Here is a 12,099-nt window from a genome sequence, read left to right as displayed (position 1 = left end):
CATTGGGACTATTTGACGTAGTTGCTCCCTGCTTCATCCATTTTCATTTGCAAACTGCTTAACCTCTGTCTCCTTTCTTCCCCTTTCTTGATTGATAATATAATAAAAAGAATCCAAACATATCTATTTGTCATACCAAAAACTTATATTCCCATTTATAAGTTTCCACCACATCGTGTGTACTACCACTTCCCCCACAACATTTATTTTTCTTTCAAACTAAATTTAGAATGAGCTAAATTAGGATGGTTCTTCTTACAACACTTGTTCCGTATGAAATGTATCCATTGTGAAGTATTTATTCTAAAATTCTGTTAGAGATTACATAATAAATCATTAGATAGATTAAACATTGATCAAAGACAATGCCTCTGAATTATTAAGTAAACATAAATCTCCTTATTTCACCCAATGTTTTATTCTACTCTCCTGATAATTATTCCAAAAAATAGTAAATATCTTATAAATCAAGCTTCTAGCTCCTTTTGGTGGATTTACTTCATAAAGCAGGTGTGTTGATACGCTTGGAAAAACATTATGGATAAGAACAATTCTTCCTCCAAAAGATATAACAACTTGCCTTTCCAAGAGTGTAATTTTTTTCATTCAAGAAACAAGAAAAACATAAAAAACTATTTTTAAAAAAAATGTAGAACATAGGGCGACCCACATACATGAATGGAAAAGTATCTTCTCTGACATTTCTATTTGCTGTAAAGAACAATACCACAATTTTGGAACGAATATTGATAATTCTTTGATGAAATATAAATTGAAGATTATGAATCTCTTAGTTTCTTACATATTGAAAAAAATAAATGGCACTTGTTGAGGGTGCAACATACCAATCACTGATGCAAGTACATGAAAGTTAATCAATACATCTTCATAGAGAAGAAGACTGCACTTAGTGCACAACTCTGAATCGTCACAATGGACACTAAAGGAAGTAGTAAGAGGAAAATTAATGATCTTGGTAAAAATGAAATATGGAACTAGAGTACATCAAATCAACCAAGTTCTTCTAATACCATACATGCCTCAAAGGTGGCAACTCCACCTCTCAAAAAGAACCACAAGGTATTTCAGCTTCTTCAAAAATCATTGTCGAAACCCAATCCTTTACAATCTCATTCCCTAATTATGTTCACCTTATTGTTTTACCTTAATTTCCTCAATAGTGAAACATGTTCTTTTCGCTACTTTTAGACTACAATGGGAGCCACTTTTCCCAGCATCCTAAAAAATATGTCTAACACTCCATTGTATAGATCGTCTTTAAATAGAAGAAGACTTCTCTTTCTACTCTATTTTGTACAAGTATGTTTTCAACTAATATCTTTCTCTAACAAAATAAACCCCAATTTGACAACTAATAATAAAGAAATATATTGACCGATAATTAGAAAGAAAACAAACCAAATTTTCAATAATACATAACATTCATTTTTTTGGTCTTCATTTATTTTGCTTAGCTTCTTCGAGTAATATGTTAGCGAAGAGTGTAATATGATGTAACTCAATTTAATTACTAAATTCAAGTGTTGGATGAAAGTTAGAATTAATTTGGCTAAAGTTAGTGTAAATATTGAAAGTTGGCTCGAATATCATGATTATCAAAAATAAAGTTAGCGTCAATATTGGGATTAGATAGTTGCTGACTGTTTTGATGGTCTTAATTAAATAACTATTTTTTAGTTTCAACTAAAATTAACTTGAAATTTTTTTTAATAGGATGATTTGAATCTAGTGGTGAAAAATATTGGGGTTTGTTATGTCCCATCGTGCACGCACGTGCACCTAGTCGTCCAAGTAGTATAGCACGTTAAGTGCAAATATTGTACCCGCAAAGACTTGGAAGATACTTTTCTAATTCATTTTATTATTTAACTATTAGAGAAAATAATCAATTCCTTTAGATTAATCTTTGCTATGATTAACTCACAAGTTCTGAAAATATCATTCAAACATTGTTGTTGTTTAGGTTTAAAATCAATTTTAGAGAGAATTCTAAGGTCTAGGCAATTCCAATATTTCGGTTGAGTCTTTCTATCATCACGTCTATTAGTTTTTCAGAGTTATTAGTTGTACATTTAAATCCCTTATCGAACAATTTTTCATCAACTTTATGACTACTCGAATTCTCCTAATGCTTATTCTATGGTCATTAGTTAATAGTGGAGTGCATTAAGAAATTGTCTATAGTACCTAGACTAGGTCACATGGTATTTTTCTATCCTTGATGAAAATCAATTCCCTTTCCCTAGATGGTTCACAAACTATCCCTATTTCTTTTTTTTAAACCTATAGTTCCTTTTTCTTCTTTAACAAACAAAGCCCTCTATAGTATTCGTAAGGTGATCAAGTAAACAAATAATTCAATTCAAGAAGAGACACCACAACATTTTTGGCCTAAGCCCATACTAAATTGGGAAAACACTTGTAAATTGTTGCCTAAAATATTTTTGGGCACGCTTTTAAAATGTAGCCTTAAGTTTTAGCTTTAACCCACGATAATTTGGACAACCCCTATTAAGCGTGCTCTTTAATACTATATGCTACACTTTATAAGTGTTGCCATATTATTATATAATTTGCAATACCTTTTACAAATATGATCACACTTTTCAAATGTGGCTATTTTTATTATTTTAAAGCAACAATTTACAAGTGTTTCCTAATACCTTTTCAAAAATTTACAACAAAATTTGATATTCCCTCCAATAAATTTTTTCACTCTAATTTCTAATTACCATAATAAAAAAACATAAAACAATAGTCAAAAATAATAATTTTTTTTCAGAAAAATAAATTTTGAAATAAAAAATTTAAACATCTTTTATTAAGATTAATCATCAAAAATATTTTCTTTATCAGCTAATAAAATATTATCATTGAGCAAAATTTGGGCAATTCAACCTAAACCCCTACAATTCAACAAATTGAAGGGTCGTCAGTCTTTATCATTTATTGTGGAGAAAAATTTAGGCAAAAATTCAATAAAAACAAGGGTCGTCGGTGCTTATCATTGGTTGTGGAGCTAAATTTGAGCAAAAAATTCAATAAACAGAAGGGTCGTTGGTGCTTATCATTTGTTGTGGATCAAAATTTATGTAAAAATATCTAGGGTTGAGCAAAATCTCAATTGTTTCATCCCTATCATCGTCGATGGGCAAAAAGTAGAAGGGTCAGTGCTTATCATTTGATACAGATGGGTTTGTAAACCTAAACCCCTGCAATTCAATAAATCCTTGGGCGAATTTTGATTGATTTTATTTTGATGAAAGCCAATCAAGCTATAAGTTTACCTCAAGTTTTGTATTCAAACCCTCTATCCTCTTTTTATTTTGTTTATATATTATTTGTTGGAACCAAAAAATTGAGAATTTTATCTTAATTTTTTCCTCTTAGTTATATTATGTAGTAGTAAAAGAGAATATTAAAGCATTAAATGGAAGAAAATAGGACATCTCTAAATATAGCACATATATTGGGCTTAATAATTGTTCTATAGATTTTAGACATCAGTTTTCGTAGTTTCTTAGTTGTAGTTATTCACTTTTTCATAATTGAATCAAGGGGCTTACTAGTGTTTATCTTAGCACTGTTTAGTTGGTGGCATTTATGTTTATTTGTGTATACAAATGATAGATGCAATAGAATGAATGAATGATGGACCATTGTCTATAGTCCAACAAATGGGGTGTATCTATATCAAGATATATATGAAAAATTTCATCATTATTTTATTTGCACAGGAAGATTCTTAGTAGTCCTATATTGCTGAAAAATGAAACATATAAATTTAGCCACTGATTTTCAGATTGTCCTGTAATGCCGATCTGAGAGAAAGATCAAAAGAATGATCTGACCAATGTTCTATGTTGTCTATTTCTTTTTCATATTGCTTCATATCTTGTTGACATATTATTCAAATACTTTGGTGGTGGCTTCTCTAAGAGCTAGTTTCTCCTTCTCCTCGATAACTTGGCCTTAGAAGTTAGTGTGGACAGGGTCGTTTGTTATGATTTTGGATTTTCCATGACCTTTGTATTTAGTATGGCACTGTGAAGAAATTGTTGGTTGCAAATATAAAATATGGCTAATAAGTATGAAAATTGATGTTGTTATCTATGAAAGAATATATAGAGATGTAAGGATTTGTTTATTGTAATCTAGAGATTCAAAGTAAAAGGGTGGTCATGTTCGTACCTGAGCTATCATTGATAGGGAAGATATACTTTTCTTTTGCATCTGTAGTGAAGTAACACAAAGTAATTCCTATATACTGAAATATACATTCTTGCCACAACTGCCCTTGGTTTAGTTTTGCCATGTCAATTGTAAAAGATAAAAATATTGCATAAAAACTAAAAGTATATCTATTCAGGGGCTCTTTCCATAGGTTCACTGACAAAATTCAAAAAAATGACAAGATTTTATTAGAATATCAGTTCTTGTATAAGAATTCCTTTTACTTTAACATTCACTATAATAAAAAAAGTACAATAGTATTTCTCTATTCCAAAATTACAATGCGGTGTTTGGTGGTGACTGTATATTATATCTCTCTACAGCTAGTAATCACTATTTTTAGGATAGAAGAGGCCAAAATATGTTTGAAAACTCAAGTAGAGACCATCGGGCATTCATCTATATGGCATCAAAGTTAAGAAGTTAACAAATTTAGAAACAATTAATCATATATAATACTAAAACTCAGTTAGGGATAGGTTGTGAAAGGGGGTAATTTTTTAGAAATTATTTTGAAATAACTAGTAAAGGCTTTTATAATCATAACCTTGTCAGTAGGTACTACTATAGCTATGTTGCTTTATCAGCAATGCTGCTTCACACTTCCTGATAGATAATAAGAAATAGAATAGTTTTGTATATGTAATTTCTATTTGATTAAAAAAGAGTAGCCCTGTGCCCTATCTCGTGTTATATGTCAGATCAGAAGAAAGGTCAGACCATATTAAATTCATATAATATTAATATCCGTAAACATGAAATAAAGCTATGTTTAGGTAACATACCTCCCTTATTGCTAAGCTTTCTTAAAAACTTGAGGAACGTTAAGTAAACTAACCTCTGGGTCTGTAATCTAATGTAAAGTTTTTAAGTCATTCTAATTCAAGCAGTATGACTAAACAAAGTTATGTATATGTAACTTATGTTTTTCAGATACAATTTTCTCCAATTAAGATATGATTTTCTATTTAGTGGTGCTACAACTGCCGAGGCCTACTCAAATATCAAATTGATATGTTCTGTGGTTGCTTGCACATGATTTCATGTTTCTTTATTCTTAGTCATCCTACTTTATTCTTGATGATGAATTGATCTGGTATTTGACTCGGTTATAATTATTTTTTTGGGCAAGTTGGCTGCAAAATTCTTGGAATCTAATATTATTGGGGGCTTTTTGAAGCCTAGTTGTTCTTGAGTTTTTTTGTTTGTGCTGGTGATCTTAAAAAACTGCATTTTAATTATTGGTTTTGCTATGTTTTTTGGCTTCCATCACCAGTTTTTCAGGAATCACTAAAAGACCATCTTCTAATTAGGTTGATAAGACTTCACCATTAGCAATTGAAACTTCTTTGTACAAAGGATTGCATGGACCCAATACAACTGGTGATGGCTTGAGTTTGAATGTAAATGTCGTTCCTTCTGATCAGAATAACCTTGAGGACCCAAAAAATCTTTTTGTTGATCTTAATCTATTTCAAATAAAATGCTCTAGAAACACATTGTTGCAGAAAAACCCTTCTAGATACCAAATCAATGAATAGCTGTTGATATCATTGAATTATGCAGCATGTTACCTTGTGGTTTGAATTTTAAAAGAAAGTTTGATAGCTCCATTTTAGTTGATGTCAAGCAAATGAAAGTCTTTTAGTAGGTTATTGAAATAAAAGGGTACTTTTGTCCCTTCGAGAACACTTGATAAAAGCGGAACAATATAAAGAAGATTAGAATTGCCTAATGATATAGAGAAGATTTGCATAGCCTCTGCGTAATGATGACACACAAAAATCAAGGAATGGCCCAAAATTTTATTTTAAAAAAGAGGAGAGCAACGTTTATGAAGCTTTCGTTTGGTAATTAGGGCCAATACTTTTGTATCTTCCATTTATGTTGAATTTGCTCTGGTGGGTGCTAATATAAAATCTATATGTCCCCCCGATTCATCTCTTTTGGCTACTTTTAATTGTCATAATTTGTTAGTTTAATGTGTGGTATATATTTGTATCTTATTGAATAATGTAACTAATGATTTATTTGTTAGTATTTGTAATAGATAAAAAGTATAGTACCTTAGTGTAAAATTGTGTTTACCATCTTAAATTCAGCCTTTTCATCCTTTATACATTTAAACTGTAACACATTATTTTTTGGGGGTAAACACTCATCGCAACAGTTACATTAGAATGTAACTTTTCTCTTCTGTGTGTTTATGTTAACGTCACAGTTTTACCCTTTTAATGGAAAGCATTGTTCTTCCATGGTGAGAAATTATTCATGTAAGGCAACCCGTTTAGCTTGGTCTTCACTGTATTTTTAGACATTGTTATTCATTAATGTAACTTGGAAAAGATTTCTTTTTACCTTTTCCTTCTTTGGTCCTGTCAGAAGGGGAGCTATTTGTAGTCAATCTAGTTTATCTATCTTTATGAATTTTATGTTAAGTTAAATTCCTCCCCATCCATTATGGAGACATGATTGTAAATATTAAATTTGAAGAAAAAATGTCTTAGCTTGGAATATATGTTGAATTATCTTAAAAAAAGATATATTAAAGGCTGTGAATTATGGTGCTCCCAACACCTAAAATGCCATTCTTACCCAAGGACAACACTTCTTGTAAATTTTCTAAGAATTGTATTATTTGTATGTTCTAAAGTTAAAACGCACTTCCTGATGTCACTATTGTAATGCATGTTTACTATGTTTTCATTACTTTCAACCTTTATTTTACTAATTAGGAATTCCTAGCAGGTTTTGTTGCCCTCTTACCTATGTATAGGTAGAGATCCAGTTGTTTCATTCTAGTTCCACTGTTTGATATGTTATTTTGGTGTGTCGTTAGAAAGAAATAGCAATCCTCTTAGTATATTCTTTTATGATATAATTCATAATCTTGTGTTCAATATAACATGGTGCATAATGGAAACTATGCAGGCATAGAAAACTCGTTCTTCCCTCATATTTTATGTTCTTAATACAGGACCCCCTGCTTTGGAAAACACATATAAAGTTAATAGAGTTTTAGGTGGATGCTCTCCAACCTATGAAGACATGACGAATCTCAAGTTCTTAACACTGTACAAAATTGAGTCTCTCTGTCTTTATCCATATCCAATAGTAAGTTCAACAATATGATTCTCCTTGCGGAGTTTATCATTATTCATTGTCTTCTGATAACCTGAGTTTACAGAGAACTATTTTTGTTAGGTTCTAATAAGAAGAACTTAAGTATCTGATGTGCTCCTTGAAAATTACAAAGTCAATGCTGGTCAACATATAATGATTTTGGTATACAACATTAATCATTCTACCAAGGTAATAAGAGCTTTTACTGATCTTTAGCATTTTTCTTCTTACTATTAAGCTTTTTGGAAACTTAATCCCTTAAAATTGTTCTATTTAATTCCTTAATTCTTTGACTCTAGCTCAGGAAGATATATTAAGTCACTGTCTTTTTCATTCAAACTTCTTATTATCATTTTTGACATAGCAAAGATTTATCAAGAGAATCTTTTGGTGTAGAAGCATCACTATATCATTGGATCATATTTTAATGTCTTAAATAAAGAAAAATAACTGTGTAATGCCCCAATTTTCTATAACCAGAATGCCACATGATGCTCATGATCCCGAAGGACCTTAAGCTAACCCTCTATTGATATCTATCCCTGACATTGCATAATATAATAAAATAAATGCAGAAAATTGGAGAAAACTTGCCATAAGGTTCAAAAAGTCTAAAATATTCAAAACTAAAAATAGAATACTGATATAACTGTCCAAAAAGCCTTTAAACTGCTTGAACTGTGGAGTTGATTGGGCATGTCCCCAACTAACTCCATCTACAAAAAAAATAAACTGATTCTAATGTCATAGTAAAATAAGGATCATCCTCGAATGAAGAGGACTCACTGCTACATTCATTGCTTCTAACTGAGTCTGGACTGCTATAGGCGCTCTAGATATCGCTCTTTGGAACCTATGGTATAAGACACCATAGCGCAAGAGAAAGTATGCGTCAGTTCTTTGACTGTACTGGTATGCTTGATAAGGTAAGGCTAAATACAACGACTTATGCATGAACTATACTAACTGAATGATCTGAATATGCTAAATAAGGATATATGCATGAATGCAGAAATCATAACTAAAATCATGAAAACATTGAATACTAACTTCTGAACACTTGAGCTTCTGACAACTGAGCTTATTATTAATGACATCTAAATTCACTAGCACTGGGAGACTGAACATCTGAGTCTTACTAATAACTGAGTTCTGAGCTTGCTACTATCGACTGACTAAATCTAAGATAAAACCTCTCTAAAGGATGATCTCTGTATCTACTAATAATGATAATGAATGATTGCATCTGAGATTAGACCTATTAAGCCGAAGATCTCTGAATCTTTTAATAGTAAAATGATGGACTAAATTTGAGATCATTCCTATCTAACAGGCGATCTTTGGATCTTCTGATACTAATAAGGATAATAAAAATAAAAATTGAATGAGTTTGAGATCAAGCCTATATAGTGGGTGATCTTTGAATCTGTGAAACTATCTAAGTTCCATACTGAGCTGTGTGACCATATCTGACGATCCTAAATCTAAAAAACTATCTAAGATCTAGACTGAGACTAAATCTGAAGCTAAAACTGTAACTGTGGATGTTCTCACTTAACCGATAAGCCCTGAATCTAATCTAGTGGGGTCCAACCTATAACACCAAATGTAAGTGTGTCAATATCATGTCACGGGTAAAGCCCTCTGCTATGCTCAAGCCTCTATAATGGATGACCCTAGACTGGAAGTCAAGCCTAAGGCAGTATGATACTCAATCCTTAATCTAAAGGGTGACGCTTTATCTTGCACTGGCTACATAGTTCTATAGTTTAGGGATTGATCCAAACGACTCTACCTCTATAATGGGGAAGCCATCATCCCTACACTCGCTCAGTGCTAGTTCCTACTCCTAATTGAAAGACACTGAACTAATTGTTAACTTAATGTAGACTGAGCTGAATCTGCTATTGATGATACTAAGTAACTAAGTTAAGCTGAGTTCACTTGATTCCGCATACTGAGGGAATACTACTGAATTCTACTTTCTCTTTTAATACCACTGAGTTTCGTATCTTACTAAGCTTTACTAAAATCTGGTCTTATTACTGAATACTACTGAGGTCTAAACTGGATACTGAGCATGATTAGATTGAATACTGAGATTACTAAATTTTCTTAACTTCTGCCACTAACAGAGATATAATGATCATAACATGTCTGAGATTATCTTGAGACTGACTCAGCTCTAGACAAACAACTAAGTTTTTGGGTATAAATACCCCTAGGACACGATAACATAAATAAATAAGGCATGAAAACTCTAGCGTAGTAACATAACAATAGGCTATCATTAATATTATAACCATTGAAGCATCATTTCAAGAACTTGGAGAATCTTAAACATGTATTTTTATAGGGATGCATTTTTTGTCTCAAAACTCATTAAATAAGGAATTAATATGAATAGGAATGCATGTATCATATCATAATTCACTCTCTAGGCATTACAACAAATACTTGACATGTATTGACTTACACAAAATTGGGGACTTTTTGTCTACATACTATAATGAATCTATTTTCTTCACATAAGCAATTTATCATACATTTGGAAGGTATACTTTGATCATACAAAATTCAGTACACATAATTAACATGATTACATAGTTCAACATGCTTCTTGAAGGGACGTTATCATGAACTTCACATAACCAACACATACTATGGTCCATACTTGCATCTTTATGATCACAACATGAATTAAAACTTAATATTAACACGAGCTTCAACTTCAAACCACATAAATCATGAAAAACTCATAAACATAAAGCTTGAATTTAGAAAGGGATTCTTGGACTTCCTGGATGGAAAGAACCCAAGAATCAACATCCAACATACCTTGCTATATGATTCTTGAAATATTAATGGTGGAATTTATTTGATTTTAAACCTTTAATAGAAACCCTTATTCTTGTTCTTGAGGAAAATTGAGAGAAAACCTCATATTTTGGGTGAAAATATGATGAATCTCGTGTTAAAGAAGCTTATATAGGGGTGGGAGTTTACCAAATTAGCCTTGGAAACATGGACTTAGAATGTAGATTTTTGGCCCAGGGCTATAGCCTGGGCGTCGCCCTGCTATACCCAGGGGAGAACCTGGGCGGCACCTTTCTCTTCCCGTAGAGGAACTTGGGTGGCGCCTTGCTACTGAGGGAGGGGGCCAAGGATCTAAGATAGGCGTCGCCCCTCTGTTGTCTTTAGCTACTATTTGGTCAACCCAAATAGGACCTTATGCTCGTCGAAAAATTCTAAAACTTACTCGGGATGTACTCTTGACTTGCCCCATCGCAACACAACAAGAAAACTGAGAAACAGAGGTCGAGAAGGTCACAAAATAAATCATCAAAGTTTCAAAGGCTTATGGAATGGAAAAGTTTCAACACTTAGCCAAATTTTCTAAGTATTAAGCCTTTCTTGGCATTCTTTAGAAGCTCGAAGGACTCAGGAATTTTACGGGGTGTTACATTATCTCCCCTTTGGGAACATTCATCCTCAAGTGTGGCTAACTAAACTGAGATTTCTGATTGACTGATCTTACTTAGGGGATGAGAACATCTAAAACATATCTATACGACTAGAACTACTGATATACTGTATCTTCTACTTGATATGCATAGCTGATGCATAGAATACCCGGCTGAAACTATTGATAAGTGGAATTCTCATAATGAACATGCATACCTAATGCATGCATACTTGACTAATAAATCAACGACTGAAATTACTTATATGCTAAGCTTCTTCTATAAACATGCATGTCTAATGTATGACTACTTGACTAAACTGACTTATGAATGATTGACTCAATATGCAAGGATAACTAATGCTAGCTTGTAATGGGAATCCAAACGTGAAACTAAGTAGGTTAAAGGACTTGAACCATCGGATAGTCATAGGGTATATCCCCCCTTGGGACACTATGTCTCTCTTAGAACTCTTATTTCACTAAAGTACTTGACAAAATTGAGACGATACAAAAGACACCTATGAACTGGTTCATAACTAAATGTTTGGGATCTGAATCTAATGCATAACATATTAACTGAGTTATACTCACAACAACTAGAATACTCTATCATGGGATAGTTACATGTCTGAGGTTTCTGATAGCATGTAAAATAAAAAGATGAGAAACCAAACAATATGAATTGACTGCCTGACTGCTAAACTGACTTGATGGCTTTGCTATCTACTTCATGCTGAAACATAAGCTCAAACGGAAGTAAAGGATTAAATAATACATATCATAAAGATAAAACACTCATAATATACATGAATCTATGTTAGGGAACCTTTTATGATCATGGCTAATTCCTGACAGTAACCACTATTGGTACTGGAAGTGGCACCCTGTTGGTGCAATTCTATACCCCTCTAAGATAGCACTCTACATTTTTGTATTATATGGCCTAGATTACCACATCTAAAATATACCTGACTGTTAGCTCTGCACAAACCTTGGTAATTTTTGCCACACTCTCTACAAAGCAGATAGGTACACTCACTTCTCACACTACCTTGGGCTTTGGATCCTAGCACTCCATCATGACTGAAATCCCCAAACTTTGGTGTGGGTACACTAGCTGAGGATGGAGCTGGAACTGAAAACTTCTGACTATGCTGAGAACGGTTATCACCCTTTTACCCTGCCTGAGAGAAATTATGACTACCTGTTCTGAATCTCTTATTAGATCTCTCTCTCTCCTTAGATTTATCTACCTC

The 12,099-nt window shown here is 32.5% G+C and overlaps 1 pseudogene; it reads left to right on the top strand.

The window, feature by feature from the left end:
• Positions 1 to 5,930: 5,930 nt before the first annotated feature.
• Positions 5,931 to 6,061, top strand: LOC124899187 (annotated as a pseudogene).
• The last annotated feature ends 6,038 nt before the right edge of the window (positions 6,062 to 12,099 follow it).

This window comes from Capsicum annuum, chromosome 5 (genome assembly GCF_002878395.1).
Source record: "Capsicum annuum cultivar UCD-10X-F1 chromosome 5, UCD10Xv1.1, whole genome shotgun sequence".
Lineage (NCBI taxonomy): Eukaryota > Viridiplantae > Streptophyta > Magnoliopsida > Solanales > Solanaceae > Capsicum > Capsicum annuum.
This window is presented reverse-complemented; position numbering and strand designations above follow the sequence as displayed.